The sequence below is a fragment of the Pelophylax lessonae genome, assembly GCF_965119305.1.
Source record: "Pelophylax lessonae genome assembly, chromosome: 4".
Taxonomy (NCBI): domain Eukaryota; kingdom Metazoa; phylum Chordata; class Amphibia; order Anura; family Ranidae; genus Pelophylax; species Pelophylax lessonae.
The window spans coordinates 558831923-558848314 of NC_138771.1; the positions used below are offsets into that span (position 1 = coordinate 558831923).

General features: G+C 45.1%; 1 protein-coding gene across 1 annotated transcript in view; it reads right to left on the reverse strand.

The window, feature by feature from the left end:
- LOC309553890 (zinc metalloproteinase-disintegrin-like VAP1) overlaps nucleotides 1-16392 on the reverse strand; it is a 118429-nt gene that overhangs the window by 1268 nt on the left and 100769 nt on the right. The window lies entirely within an intron of this gene.

Consider the following 16392-nt stretch of genomic DNA (forward strand, 5'->3'; position numbering starts at 1 on the left):
CCTTTACAAATAGCTATAAAAAGATCATGCCCCTGACTTTGCCAAGTGGCATTAGGCCCAAAAATAAGCAAGCATGGTCAAATGGGAGGTCCACCAGCCATCACTCATGGAACCATTAGCAAACCCTTGAGGAACTTTATGGTTTGATGGAACCCTGGACTAGAAGGCCTAACTTGGAGCTTGACTTTTCATAATCATATTATATTAAAGTCTTCACAAAATATGAACAGTTGTCTGACATCACCTGACATTATAATAATCACATGGAAATAATTCCATGCAAACAGTCAAGTTAGTTCTATGAATACAATCAGAGAAATAGACAAAACCAGACAGTAAACAATGTCCACTCCAAGTTGCCCATAAGCTCTCGCCATTACAGCTGGATCTGTGGCTGTATAGGTGTGTATATTAGCATCAGGATAGATCTCGGCTTTAATAAAGGTAGACAATAAAAAATCAGAACAGGTAAAAAAAAAACATTAAAGCTGGACTTCACCCAAAAGAGGAAGCGCTGCTTATTTGCCTTATTTGTACTTTTTTGGGGGGGAGTGGGTACCTGGTTTTGACCCCCTCCTCCTTTCCCCTGTGCCGGGCCATTTACAAAGTGCAGCGCACTTCGCACATGTGCAGTAGGGAACTGGCAGTGAAGCCGCAAGGCTTCACTGCCACTTTCCCTTGGTAGAGATGGTGACGGCAGCACCTGACAGCTGATTGAAAAATTTGGCTGGGGTGAAGACACCTCTGGATTTGTGGACAGGTAAATGTCCTAATATAACCGTATTTGCAACTGCTGACTTTTAATTTTTTTTTTTTTAATGAGCCTGGAGCTCCACTTTAAAGGGGGAAAAACAAACTATAAATAAAAGGTCATATGTGCTACAGCTGACAGGGTCATAAGGTCTGGCAAATAAGTTTAGAGGTACATTATTCAGGCATGTACAAAAACTAGTTAGTGTTATTTCCTAATATGTAGGCCTACACAGGAATAAATAGGATAGTCTTGCCTCCACAATACCAGGAACTCACAAATTTGTTAGGTCACACGAATAACATATTCACCCTACCCAGATATTTCTAAATTTGTTTACTATATCATTGGCAGTGTGGACCCATCTTTCAGCTTCCATAATTTGGTAGATCTCCCTTTTTCAGTCAGTAAAAGTAGGGCAGATTGGCTGTTTCTAAAATCTTGGAACGAGACTCTTAACCGTGGTAAGAAGATGTGGGGTCATGAAAGAGGAAGGCGCAGGATGGAAAAGGTAGTGGAGGGGTATGGGTTTAATATATTTGTAGGTAGTCTTCTGAATTAAAGGGGAAATAGACTCCCAGAAGCTTTTAATCTTGGGGCATGTCCACAATATATGTAAAAAATACCCTCTTGGTAACATCCCATTCAACACCTCGAGCCAGTACCAGGAAATATTTGTGCTAGGCAAGCAGGGTTTTTTTTACCACTTAGATAAAAATGTGTAGCATGACTCCAGCACTTTACAGCTTATATAGCATAAGAGGTGTGTGCAAGCCTTAAGATCTTTTGTAGTTGAGGTTCGGAGAAGTCTACACCAAGTAACTTGACTTCTCTTGCGTACATCTATATGTCATCCCTTATTACCATTAAAATGCCATGGGCTCAAAGGGAATAATAATATGTAGGGTATAGCTCTAGAAGATGGGCCTTTGTCCCAAACTTACACATTTAGAAAAAAGTAACATTATGATTCTTATACACCATGGATCAGGTTTTAGTGTAGTCTTGTATACTTTAATGCAATAAAATCATTCATCCCGCGACATTGTGTGTGAGGCTAAGAAGAATGTGATTTCAAGTAATGTTTCCTTAGATAAAAATTGAAATTTTTCTTTTTAAATACTGGGTAGGCATTTTGCTGTAAATGTATGCTTGTGTGCATTGACAACTCAGCTAATTTCACTATGAATTCTGCATCGCTGGATTGATGGTCCCATGCAACAACCAATACTGAAACAGCTGCATTGTGCTTTGGAAATCTGATTAGTTGGAATTAAAACAATCTTTCTGATCTCCATGATAGTATCAGACAAGCCTAGAGTATAGCAATAGAGTAGTAGTATACCTGTGGTGGAACTGATGGGTATGCTGGCCTGGATGGAACCACATTGGTTGGCCTCTGATTTGCCTAAAATGAAACAAAAATAACATGTTATGAATTACATAAACCTCAAACCTAGATTAGATCCATGTTTTTAGTGACTTTTAATTGTATGACACAGCTTGGACTCCAATCAATCACAGTAAAAGAGAAAAACTATAAATAAAAGGTCATATGTGCTACAGCCAACAGGGTCATAAGGTCTGGCAAATAAGTTTAGAGGTACATTATTCAGGCGTGTCCAAAAACTAGTTAGTGTAAGAATAAGTAGGATAGTCTTGCCTCTACAATACAAGGAACTCAGAAATTTGTTAGGCACATGAATAACATATCCACCCAACCCAGATATCTCTAAATTTGTTCAATGTATCATTGGCAGTGTGGACCCATCTTTTAGCTTCCATAATTTGGTAGACATCCCTCTTCCAGTCAGTAAAAATAGGGCAGATTGGCTGTTTCCAAAATCTTGGAACGAGACTCTTAACCATGGTAAGAAGATGTGGGGTCATGAAAGAGGAAGGCGCAGCATGGAAAAGGTAGTGGAGGAGTATGGGTTTAATATATTTGTAGGTAGTCTTCTGAATTAAAGGGGAAATAGACTCCCAGAAGCTTTTAATCTTGGGGCATGTCCACCATATATGTAAAAAATACCCTCTTGGTCACATCCCATTCAACACCTCGAGCCAGTACCAAGGAATATTTTTGCTAGGCAAGCAGGGTTTTTTTACCACTTAGATAAAAATTAGTAGCATGACTACTGCACTTTACAGCTTATATAGCATAAGAGGTGTGTGCAAGCCTTATGATCTTTTGTAGTTGAGGTTCGGAGAAGTCTACACCAAGTAACTTGACTTCTCTTGCGTACATCTATGTGTCATCCCCTATTACAATTAAAATGCCATGGGCTCTATTTAACAAAGGGAAGAATAATATGTAGGGTATAGTTCTAGAAGATGGGCCTTTGTCCCAAACTTACACATTTAGAAAAAAGTAACATTATGATTCTTATACAACATGGATCAGGTTTTAGTGTAGTCTTGTATACTTTAATGTAATAAAATCATTCATCCCGCGACATTGTGTGTGAGGCTAAGAAGAATTTCAAGTAATGTTTCCTTGGATAAAAAATGAAATTTTTCTTTTTAAATACTGGGTAGGCATTTTGCTGTAAATGTATGCCTGTGTGCATTGACAGCTCAGCTAATTTCACTATGAATTCTGCATCACTGGATTGATAGTCCCATGCAACAACCAATACTGAAACAGCTGCATTGTGCTTTGGAAATCTGATTAGTTGGAATTAAAACAATCTTTCTGATTTCCATGATAGTATCAGACAAGCCTAGAGTATACAATAGAGTAGTAGTATACCTGTGGTGGAACTGATGGGTATGCTGGCCTGGATGGAACCACATTGGTTGGCCTCTGATATGCCTAAAATGAAACAAAAATAACATGTTGTGAATTACATAAACCTCAAACCTAGATTAGATCCATGTTTTTAGTGACTTTTAAGTGTATGACACAGCTTGGACTCCAATCAATCACAGTAAAAGAGAAAAACAAGGGGCGTGGCCTGAAGCTCAATGGAGTAGGACGCACTGTCCGTGAGCTCCACCGGCATCATCCTGATTCTACGATCCTGCTTCCTATCTGACACTTGACTTACCCTGTATCGGCTTCTATTCCTGCACGGACCCGGTGGCAGTATGTCTCCCCCTCGGCAGAAGTCCGAAGCCGCCGCTAAGCTGGACAAATTCCGGCACAAAGACAAGGAGTCTCCGCCGGAAAATGGCGCTGACCAGTCTGCCTCCTCCCGCCACTGACCTTGCACAGGTCCTGGATGCCATCTCGACCTGCCAGGCGACCCTGACGGCGAAAATCGAGGAGATGAAAATCGATGTCTCTCTCATCTGGCAAGACATGCAGCGGCTCTGGGAACAGGTTTCTGAGACTGAGCGCCGCCTGGGCCATGTGGAAGATGCGGTCCCCCCTCTAAGGGCCTCCTCTGATCAGGCCGAACGCCACATCACCCAGCTGTTGGCTAAACAGGATGATTTAGAAAATCGCATGCGCCGCAATAATTTGAGATTTGTTGGCCTGCCTGAGAGTACTGAGGGGGCCTCCCCGGCCACCTTCCTCAAGGACCTGCTTGTTGCTACCTACGGCAGTGAACCCTTCTCTCAGTCCTTTGTGGTGGAGCGGGGCCATCGTGTGCCGTCCAAACCGGCGCCCCCGGGGGGCTCCTCCACGGGTGTTCATAGCAAAATTCCTCACCTACAGGGATCGTGATGTTATCCTTCGCCTGGCCCGGGATAAGGGCAATATTCCCCATCTCAACACCCAAGTGTTAGCTTTTCCTGACTTTTCTGCAGAGGTCCAGCGGCTTCGGGGCAAGTTTGTGGATATCAAGCGGAGAATATGTGCCTGCAATTTGAAGTAAGCTATGTTGTTCCAGGCCCGGCTTAGAGTGGTTGGCGAGGACCGGGTACACTTTTTTGAAGACCCGGATGAGGCTGTGGTGTGGCTGGACAGACTGCGCCCTGCTTGAGATGTAAGTGCTCTGACTTTCTCCTGACTCCCTCCCGCTGTGCCTCTCTTTTACTGTTCGTGGCTGTTATGGATTGCCTGGGGCTCTTATCGTTGGGGCCTATATCTCACTGTTTGTGCCTGCTGGGGGTTTTGGGGTGACTACCTGCTATGACCTTTAACTGTTGTCCTTGCTCCTGGACACTCCTTCTCCCCTCTCTTTTTTTTGTTTGGATGCCGTTTACCTTTTTTGTTTTTCCTGCCTGCCTGATGGACTTTCAACAGACTGCCGAGCGGTCTCACCTCCGGTTTGTTCTACCTGCACGGCCCCTGGATGTCATTTACCCTGGGAGATGCTAACCGGATGCGTCAAGTGACCTCTTTTGTTCTTCAGAGTATTGTTGCCCCCCGGCTGCTACGTGCCCATGTTGCCACCTCGTATTGGGCACTTGTTTTTTCAAGCTTGGTACCCCGGCTGTGGCTGTGTTGGATCCTTCGGGGTCTTCACCATGGCTGGTGCAATTCTCCTCCAGTTTTTGTTCGGACTCTTTGTTCTGGGTTGTATGCTCATACATGTTGGGGTTGGTGTAGAGCTGGGTGGGTTAGGGTTTTATTTTTTATGGATGCTTTTTGTGTACTGCATATGGACCACTTACACTACTGCCTTGTGTGCATATTTCCCTATTGTGCGATATGCTCCTGTTTTTTTATTTTTCTTATCATGCATTTCCCTGTTGTATTATGTATTCTTATGCTGTGCCTCCCTGCAGGCTCTGTCTCCACTGATGTGTGCTCTCCTTCTGATATTTTGTTCCTGTTCCCATGGCCCCACTGAAGGTATTGCTTTGGAATGTCCGTGGCGCAAGGGACAAAATTAAACGTGCGGCCCTTTTTACTTTTTTGAAGGCCCAATCGGCTGATATTATTGTCTTGGTTGAAACCCATGCCACTGGTTCTTTGGTTCGTGCACTCAAGAAACCGTGGATGGGTTGGGCCTTTCACGCCACGTACAGCTCCTATTCCCGTGGTGTCTCTGTGCTGGTGGCTAAGTCACTCCCATTTGCTCGGTGGAGACCGATCCTCAGGGTCGCTATGTTTTTCTGCATGTGACTCTGACTGGATCCCCTATGTTGCTAATGGCGTATTATGTGCCTCCCCCATTTACTGGTGCTGCTCTTGGGGCGGGTTTTGACTTCATGGCCCAACACCCCTCAGTGCCTGTTGTCTGGCTGGGGGATTTCAACATGACCATTGACCTCATGTTGGACAGGGTGGGTTCTGACTCCTCTGTTCGGCCATCGGATGGATTGACCCGCTTTGGTCGTGTTGTGGCTCAGTTCTCCCTTATTGATACATGGCATCACCTTTACCCCAACAAAAGGGCTTACTCCTGCTTTTCTGCAGCTCAAGCGTCCATGTCCCACATCGATTATATTTTTATTTCTCCACAGCTTGCTCCTCATCTGCGGGCGGCGGGTTTTTGCCCCCGTATCCTGTCTGATCACGCCCCTTACTGGGTGGTCCTGGATGTTATTGTCCAGACCCCCACGCAGTAACTGGCGTCTCAATCCGTTTTGGCTTGATGTGATCCCTGACACTGAATCCATGGGAACAGAATGGGACTCGTTTTTTGAGTTCAATGATGGCACCTCAGATGTCCTGACGGTGTGGGATGCGTTTAAGTCCCATGCGCATTTACACATTTTGGATGTTATCTCTAAATTCAAGCAGCAGTCTCAAGCCTCTTATGCCCAGATATTGGAGGAGCTGGCCTCTCAGGAGGCTCGGTATGCTTTAGCGCAGACTCCGGAAGCCCTAGCTAGCCTTAGATTACAGACACGGGTGGCTGAGCAGCTTAGCTATGAAAGAGCCCGCCATAAAATTTTCTTTGCTAGACAGCGTATTTTTGAGCAGGGTGAGCGTCCGGGTAGGCTTTTGGCGTACCTGGCTCATTTGGAGGCCCGTCCCCCGTTGTTATCTCTCTGGCTGCCCTGGACGGCTCTATGGTTAGTGATGCTGCCCAGGTTGCTTGCATGTTTGCCGAGTTTTTCTGTGACACGTACTCCTCTAAGGTGGCCTATGATCCCCCCGAACTGCTCACCTTATTTGCTGATCTTTCCCTTCCTCAGCTCTCGGCAGACCAGGTGGCGGCCCTTGAGGCCCACTTTTCTGCTGAAGAGGTGCAGGTGGCAATCTCTAGCTTTGCCCGTTGTAAGGCCCCGGGTATAGATGGGCTCCCGATAGAGTTTTATACTCACTTCTCCTCTACCCTTGTTCCCAGACTTCTGGCCCTATATCAATCCATATTTGAGGGAGCTGCTTTGCCGGATTCTAGGCGTTAGGCTCTTATAGTACTGCTCCCGAAGCCGGGGAAGGATCTTCTCCTACCTGAATTGTACAGACCTATATCTCTCTTACAGACTGATGTAAAAATTCTGGCAAAAATTCTGGCTCTCCGCTTAAATCAAGTTATCCTTACGTTGATACATTCTGACCAGACCGGTTTTATGCCCACGAAAAACACTGCGTACAATACCAGACGCCTTTTTATGAACTTCCAGGCCTCACATGATCAGATAGGGTCTCGTGTGGTGGTCTCACTGGATGTGGCAAAGGCCTTCGATTCTGTCGAATGGACCTGTTTGTGGCACTGTCTTTGGTTTTGGCCCGCGCTTCATCAAGTGGTTGACCATCTTCTACGATGCCCCCCGGGCGCGTGTGTTGGCGAATGGGTGGACTTCTGATGTGTTTCCTCTTTCTCGGGGCACGTGTCAGGGGTGCCCTGTCTCCCCCTATTGTACGCGCTTGCGGTGGAGCCCTTGGCGGAGGCGCTTCGCTCCCATCTGGGCATCGCGGGACTCTGTGTCGGCCCGCTGGTGAAAACAGTTAGTCTGTATGCTGATGATATGCTTTTGTACCTCTCTGACGCGGGTCCTTCCCTGGCTTCGGCTCTACAAGTTATTGAGCGTTTTGGCCAGTTTTCTGGCCTACGCATTAATTGGAATAAATCTCAGATCCTTCCCATGGATGTTTTCCCCCCTACTTCGGATCAGGCCTCTTCGCCCCTGCAATGGGTGAGTAGGGTTAAGTATCTAGGAGTATGTGTCTCTCGCGATCTCTCGGAATATGTTTCCCTTAACATTGAGCCAGTTATCGCTCTGTTTAAAGCTAAATTGCAAGCGTGGGCTAGGCTTCCCTTAGGGGTGATGGGGCGTATAGGTCTCCTTAAAAGATCCTTTTACCTAAAATATTGTATGTCCTCTGCCACTGCCCAGTGTATGTGCCTCTCCGTTACTTTAAGGTTTTGGAGTCCCTCTGGAACTCCTTCATTTGGGGCTCCTCCAGGCGCAAGTTGTCCTCGCGTGTGCTCCGACTCCCTACCTCCCTGGGAGGCCTTGCTGTCCCGGATCTCCCCCTGTATTACTTAGCTGTTCAGCTGTCCCATTTTTTCCACATTGATAAACAGGATAATCTGCGGTGCCATCTTTGGTCTGTATGGATTCTGGAGCTGATGTCCCTCACCCGTTTTGTGGTCTTTTCCGGGGGGTGCATGGGTCTCCTAGGTGTCCTCTGCGTGGGGGTCTCCTCTATAACTATAAGCGGATCTGGGATGTGGCAATGCAAAAGATGGGATGTGAAGCTTTCCACGCTGATACTCCGCTGTGGTTAAATAAAACATTACCCGAACTCCTACTGCTCCCTGATCCGAAGATTTGGATCTCTAAAGGTGTTTTCCTGCTCTCTCATGTAATGCATCAGGGATCGGTGAAAACGTATAGTCAACTAGAGCGGGAATTTAACCTTCCACCCAGCATGTTTTTTTGTTATATGCAACTTCATCATGCTTTGCGGGCCCAGTTCCCAGTGACGTGCCCTGCTGTGGAACCGCTGGACCTGACTAGGGATCACATGGGAACGGATCATTGTAAACTGATTGCCCTACTGTATGAAATGTTGGTGACCCCTGCGGCTACTAAAGCTGCGTACCATCTTAAGTCTAGGTGGGAACCATTGTTGGGGGAGGTTCTAGATGAGGACTGGGAAGATATTTTGCTTGGCACCAAATTTGTCTCCCCCAAGATGTCTGACCGTTTTACCCATGTCTGTATCCTCCACCGGGCATATCTCACTCCTGAACGCATGGCTAGGTTTTGTCCCGCCCAGGCTTCCCACTGCCCTAAGTGTCTGCTGTCGGCTGGTACATTTGACCATCTCTTGTGGCACTGCCCGCGTGTGCGGGGATTTTGGGCCCAAGTTGTCCAATTTCTCCATGACCGGATGGGTGCTCCTGTAACACTCGACCCCAGATTGTGCCTATTGGGGCTGTTTCATATGGGCAACAGCTGACAGGTCATAAGGTCTGGCAAATAAGTTTAGAGGTACATTATTCAGGCGTGTCCAAAAACTAGTTAGTGTTCTTTCGTAATATAATGGCCTACACAAGAATAAATAAGATAGTCTTGCCTCTACAATACAAGGAACTCAGAAATTTGTTAGGCACATGAATAACATATCCACCCTACCCAGATATCTCTAAATTTGTTCAATGTATCATTGGCAGTGTGGACCAATCTTTCAGCTTTCATAATTTGGTAGACATCCCTCTTCCAGTCAGTAAAAGTAGGGCAGATTGGCTGTTTCCAAAATCGTGGAATGAGACTCATAACTGTGGTAAGAAGATGTGGGGTCATGAAAGAGGAAGGCGCAGCATGGAAAAGGTAGTGGAGGAGTATGGGTTTAATATATTTGTAGGTAGTATTCTGAATTAAAGGGGAAATAGACTCCCAGAAGCTTTTAATCTTGGGGCATGTCCACCATATATGTAGAAAAATACCCTTTTAGTGACATCCCATTCAACACCTCAAGCCAATACCAGGGAATATTTGTGCTAGGGAAGCAGGGTTTTTTTTACCACTTAGATAAACATGTGTGGCATGACTCCAGCACTTTACAGCTTATATAGCATAAGAGGTATGTGCACAAGCCTTATGATCTTTTGTAGTTGGGGTGGGGAGAAGTCTATGCCAAGTAACTTGACTCTTACTTACATCTATGTGGCATTCACTATTACAATAAATGCCATGGGCTCTATTTAACAAAGGGAAGAATAATATGTTGGGTATAGCTCTAGAAGATGGGCCTTGGTCCCAAACTTACACCTTTAGAAAAATGTAACACTATGATTCTTATACACCATGGATCAGGTTTTAGTGTAGTATTGTAGAAAAGGAAAATGGATGGGCCAAGGGGACTTTTAAAGGGATACTGTCATCAAGACAAATAGCAGAGAATCCACATATATATAAAAATACACAAATTTTATTGATACAACACCAAAAATAAAGAAGAAGAACATTTAAAAGTAACTATTATCGTGTTGACAAAACACTAATAATATTACAGCATACAGAGCAATTGGGTAGTACATACAATATACAGGCTTTGGGAGAGCCAAATATCCACGGAGGGTGGGTGTAGATCACGCTGTCCACTGCAGACCTTTGCCAGAGATGGTAAGACTGGTGGGTCTGGTGTGATGGACCTGGGTGTCTAAACCCAAACCCAGCCCGACATGTTTCGCGGGTGACCGCTTCCTCAGGGGCAAATAACGTGGGTATGTATATCAACAATGCTACTAGAGTTATTAAGAGAAAGTAAAGTCAGTGCATATCTATTTGGGAAACATGTCACATAATACATCTCATAACGGTAGGTCAAAACAGAGGTAAGCGCCAGCCAACATATAACCCACCTGTATAGCCGGTTCTAAAAGCAACTGGAGACCTAGGGGATCACGACTGGGACTAGTACCCCCCCGGCGGACATGGGAGCAGTCCACAACAAATAGGGGTCCAAATCACAACATGTAAGGCAACTGTATTCTGGATAATGAAAAGTGTATAATCAAAATGGGATAATTGCGTACATGCTTGTATATGTCAGCTCCATAGTAGGAGGAGAACTTACCAAATACAGTATGCTTGTATATGTCCCCTGTAGTGTCTCATGACAGGGCTAAGGGGTGGCTGCTGGAGTAGCCAGGACTGGTGAACGGAAGATTGGGTCGATATCAGGACCAACAAACCTTATGTCCATAAGGAGACAGAAAAAAACGCAATATTGAAGTGTTTGGTTCAAGCCAATGCGTGAACGCTACAGAGAAAAAGTGAAAAGAAGGATGGACCCATCTCAGTAGTTTGAGAATAGCCTGTAGACACCACGTGCTATAGATAGACCAAAACTGAAACAAGAGATCCTAAATCAAGTGCACGCATCACCAAAAGTGAGTGGATAAAACCAAAGAGTGAAGGTGAAATGATCGCAAGAAACGTGGGGTGTGACAATAGTATACATAAAGGGATGGGGGTGTGAAGAAATCAGGACGGCAAGAAGGACCCATAAATGGATGACAAGAGCCCAGGTATCTCAAAGAGTAATAGTGTTGGAATGATAAGCAGCAGAGAGTCCAATGAGAAGGACAGCATAATAAAGCCATGTGCTATATTTACCTAACGCTCCTCGCAGTCCGGTATCCCGTAGCCGAGTGAGTGTCTCAGTGGGGATGGCGCCTATATGAGGAACCGCTCCACCCCAAACACAGCTGGGTCGGTAATCAGCCGGCCACATGATAGCTGTGTTCGGGGCAGACGCTCCGAATGCGCTTGTACACAAACCGGCTCATCAAGATGCGCCGGATGTGACGTACTGCGCATAGCCAATGGGTGTGTCTGCGGCGCCGACGTAGACGAGTCACCGGATATCCAGGGACTGTCAGCAGTGTCGGTACCCAGACACTACACCATGGCTCAGGGACACATACTAAGTGTGTACCCAGACGGGCGTCACATGCCCGCCATGGGGAACATCCAGCAGGATCCTCCCATCCATAGATGGTGATGGAAATGGGTACGGGTTGCTGAACAAGGGATAATCAGGGGAGATGAATGCCAAGTGGCGCTATACCTCTGTGACCATAACCAACAGATAATTGATATACAATAACAAGATTTTACATGTATACATTAAATCATATGGAGAAATATTATTATTGAAAACAAATGGACAAAACAACATAGTTAACATAAACATAATTTCAAATAATAGGGGGTTTGAGACAGTTGCATAACCTTCTGGGATAAGCTGCTTCCCAGGTATGGAGCCTGATATTTCCCATATTGGGAATCAAGCTCATGAATATCATAGGATAATGGATCAATTGGAAGAACAGGGTGGGGACAGAAAGAAATGGGAAAATAAAGAAAGGGGGGGAGGGGGGGGGAAAAGAAGGGAAGAGGGAGGGAAAAGGAAAAAGGAAGGGGAAAAGGAAAGGAGTGGAAAAGAAATAGGAGGGGGGAAGGGAAAGAAGAGGGAAAAGAGGGAAGGAAAAAGAAGGGGGGTGGGGGAAGGGAAGAAAAATGAAGGGGAAGCCCTGATGGGGGAGGGGGGAAAAGAAAGAGAATGTAGCAGGAGAGAAACCGGACAATCAAACTACCAACCATATATCTATAGAAATGACTTGTAGGAATGTGCCTCGTTTAAACCAGGATATGAGAGGGCATTGAGCCTCTCAATCCAAAGTGTTTCTCGTTGGAGAATGCGACGATCCCAGTTACCCCCTCTGGGGTCTGGGGGAATTACTTCTAAAACTCTAAAGGATATACATGTGTTATTGTATCTATGGCTAAGGCCAATGTGGCGTGTTACAGGAGTGAGTATCTTGCCACCCTCTGAACAGTAGAGATGGTCCCCTATTCTTTGACCTAGTTCACGGATGGTTTTGCCTACATAGAAAGCAGAGCATTGACATTGCATCAAATAGACTACTCCCCGTGTGGAGCAGTCAGCATATCGATTAAGTCTGTGTGATTGACCGTTAGGTAGTGAGGTGACCATGCCTTCCCTGATCCAGGGGCATCTGGGACAATGTCCACATGCATATGTCCCCGTAATTTGTGGGACTAGAGTGGTGTGTTCCCTATAGTGACTGGTGATCAACCGATCACGTAGTGATGTTGCTCTTCGGAATACCAATTCAGGAGAGTCCTTGACATATCTGGAGAGGATAGGATCTTCATCCAGTATATGCCAATTCCTCTCCAAAATTTTTCGTAATTGTACTGAGTTACTAGAGTATTGCGTGATAAATCTCACTGTCTGAGTATTCTCATGTGTTTTTTTGGGGTATAGCAAGTCAGCTCTGGATTGAGCTTGCGCTCGGTTGAAGGCTTTTCGTAGAATCTTACGGGAGTATCCTCGCTGTAGGAGTCTATCCCGTAATTTTTTAGACTCTACCAAAAAGTCTGCATCTAATGTACAGTTGCGACGGGTTCGCAGATATTGTGCGTAGGGGATACTATTCTTTAGGGATTCAGGATGTAAACTGGATGCATGCAGTAGCATATTGCCTGCACTTGGCTTCCTATAGAGATTAGTGATGATGTGTCCATCATCTTCTCTTTTGATTTCAACATCAAGAAAGACAATTTGCCTGTCATGTATGTTATGGGTAAATTTGAGGTTGAATTCGTTCACGTTCATGGCAGATAACATAGCGTCTAGTTCGTTGCGTGTACCCGTCCATATAATTAGGAGGTCGTCAATATAGCGAAACCAGCACAGTAGGTATTTTAGCCACTGTGCATATTGTTCATTGGCGAAAATGTATCTTTCCCAACTTCCAAGAAATAGATTCGCATACGAGGGGGCGCAACAGGTCCCCATTGCGACCCCTTGAATCTGCAAATAGGTCTTGTCCATGAACGTGAAGAAATTCCTAGTCAAAATAAATCTTAATAAAGATAAAATGAAATCATTGTGAGACCAAGTGGAACGATCTTGCTCATACAAAAAAGACTTGACCGACCGGATGCCCTCCTCGTGCGGTATACTCGAGTACAATGCCTCGATATCAACCGCCACGAGGAGGGCATCCGGGGGTGTATAGATGTCCTCAAGGTGGCGTAGGAGATCGGGAGTGTCCTGAATGTAAGATGGTAAACTCTGCACAAAGGGGCGCAAAAAAGCGTCCACATATCGGCTGGCATGCTCTGACATGGATCCAATGCCGGAGACAATGGGTCTCCCCGGAGGCCTAGATAAATTCTTATGGATTTTAGGAAGTGTGTACATAGTTGGGGTTCTGGGGTGTAGAACACGCAGATACTCATATGTGTCTTTGTCTATAGTGCCTACCAGATAGGCATTCAGACATAAATTCTGTAGTTCGTTTTGAAAAGTATTTGTTAGTTCAGGTTGTATAGGGAGATACCACGACTCATTGTTAAGCACATCTAAGCACATCGTCTGGTATTGTGGATGTGTCATGATTACCACGTTTCCCCCTTTGTCAGAGGGTTTAATGATAATATCATGGTTGGATTGTAGTTGTTTTAGAGCTGCTTTTAAATTGGAGGTTAGATTCTGGGGCATTGGTTGCCAACGTTTCCGTTTGAGATCACGGATCACCTGGCAAACAAATGCCCAGATCTTTGGACAAATAGATAGATCAGGAAATTTCGTGGATTTGGATTTAAAAATTGGAGGAACAGATTGTAGAGAAGGTGTGACAATGGATGTAGCACTAGGCTCCCCGGGGTCTGAGGAACCCTCTTCATAGAGGAGCATCAGATCCCGGAGAGCCCGGAACTCATCCATTGAGAAATGTTTGATTTGCTCGGTAAGAGCCAATTCAAGCTTTTTCTTTTGGCGGTCAGCATCGAAAATGTACTTGTAGGTCAAGTTGCGAGCAAACAGGTATAAATCTTTAATAGTGTCATATATATTGATTGATTGTGAAGGACAAAATCCCAAACCTAATTGTAAGACGGTGGTCTGATCCGGGGTGAGGGGTATATCTGTGAGATTGATAATATTGAAACAGTCTTGATTTATTTCTGTGATGGTGGGGTTTGTGTCGGTGTCAATGTGACAAAATCTTTTAGTTTGGTCTGTTTTTTGGTTTTCGGGATGGCTCCTAGTGAGACATCTAAAAAACCATTCTCATTGGTGTTAGATTGTTTAGTATTAGGCAAAATATTAGTGGTAAGGATTTTCTGGAGTGTAGGTGTTAAATCTGAAGTGCTAGCTGTGGGTGTCTGTGGTCGTCTTTTGCCCAAAGGGTCATCAGACGAATATCCACCATTGTGTCTGGCAGGCACTATAGACACTATAGACAAAGACACATATGAGTATCTGCGTGTTCTACACACATATTCTACACACATGTTCTACACACATATGAGTATCTGCGTGTTCTACACCCCAGAACCCCAACTATGTACACACTTCCTAAAATCCATAAGAATTTATCTAGGCCTCCGGGGAGACCCATTGTCTCCGGCATTGGATCCATGTCAGAGCATGCCAGCCGATATGTGGACGCTTTTTTGCGCCCCTTTGTGCAGAGTTTACCATCTTACATTCAGGACACTCCCGATCTCCTACGCCACCTTGAGGACATCTATACACCCCCGGATGCCCTCCTCGTGGCGGTTGATATCGAGGCATTGTACTCGAGTATACCGCACGAGGAGGGCATCCGGTCGGTCAAGTCTTTTTTGTATGAGCAAGATCGTTCCACTTGGTCTCACAATGATTTCATTTTATCTTTATTAAGATTTATTTTGACTAGGAATTTCTTCACGTTCATGGACAAGACCTATTTGCAGATTCAAGGGGTCGCAATGGGGACCTGTTGCGCCCCCTCGTATGCGAATCTATTTCTTGGAAGTTGGGAAAGATACATTTTCGCCAATGAACAATATGCACAGTGGCTAAAATACCTACTGTGCTGGTTTCGCTATATTGACGACCTCCTAATTATATGGACGGGTACACGCAACGAACTAGACGCTATGTTATCTGCCATGAACGTGAACGAATTCAACCTCAAATTTACCCATAACATACATGACAGGCAAATTGTCTTTCTTGATGTTGAAATCAAAAGAGAAGATGATGGACACATCATCACTAATCTCTATAGGAAGCCAAGTGCAGGCAATATGCTACTGCATGCATCCAGTTTACATCCTGAATCCCTAAAGAATAGTATCCCCTACGCACAATATCTGCGAACCCGTCGCAACTGTACATTAGATGCAGACTTTTTGGTAGAGTCTAAAAAATTACGGGATAGACTCCTACAGCGAGGATACTCCCGTAAGATTCTACGAAAAGCCTTCAACCGAGCGCAAGCTCAATCCAGAGCTGACTTGCTATACCCCAAAAAAACACATGAGAATACTCAGACAGTGAGATTTATCACGCAATACTCTAGTAACTCAGTACAATTACGAAAAATTTTGGAGAGGAATTGGCATATACTGGATGAAGATCCTATCCTCTCCAGATATGTCAAGGACTCTCCTGAATTGGTATTCCGAAGAGCAACATCACTACGTGATCGGTTGATCACCAGTCACTATAGGGAACACACCACTCTAGTCCCACAAATTACGGGGACATATGCATGTGGACATTGTCCCAGATGCCCCTGGATCAGGGAAGGCATGGTCACCTCACTACCTAACGGTCAATCACACAGACTTAATCGATATGCTGACTGCTCCACACGGGGAGTAGTCTATTTGATGCAATGTCAATGCTCTGCTTTCTATGTAGGCAAAACCATCCGTGAACTAGGTCAAAGAATAGGGGACCATCTCTACTGTTCAGAGGGTGGCAAGATACTCACTCCTGTAACACGCCACATTGGCCTTAGACATAGATA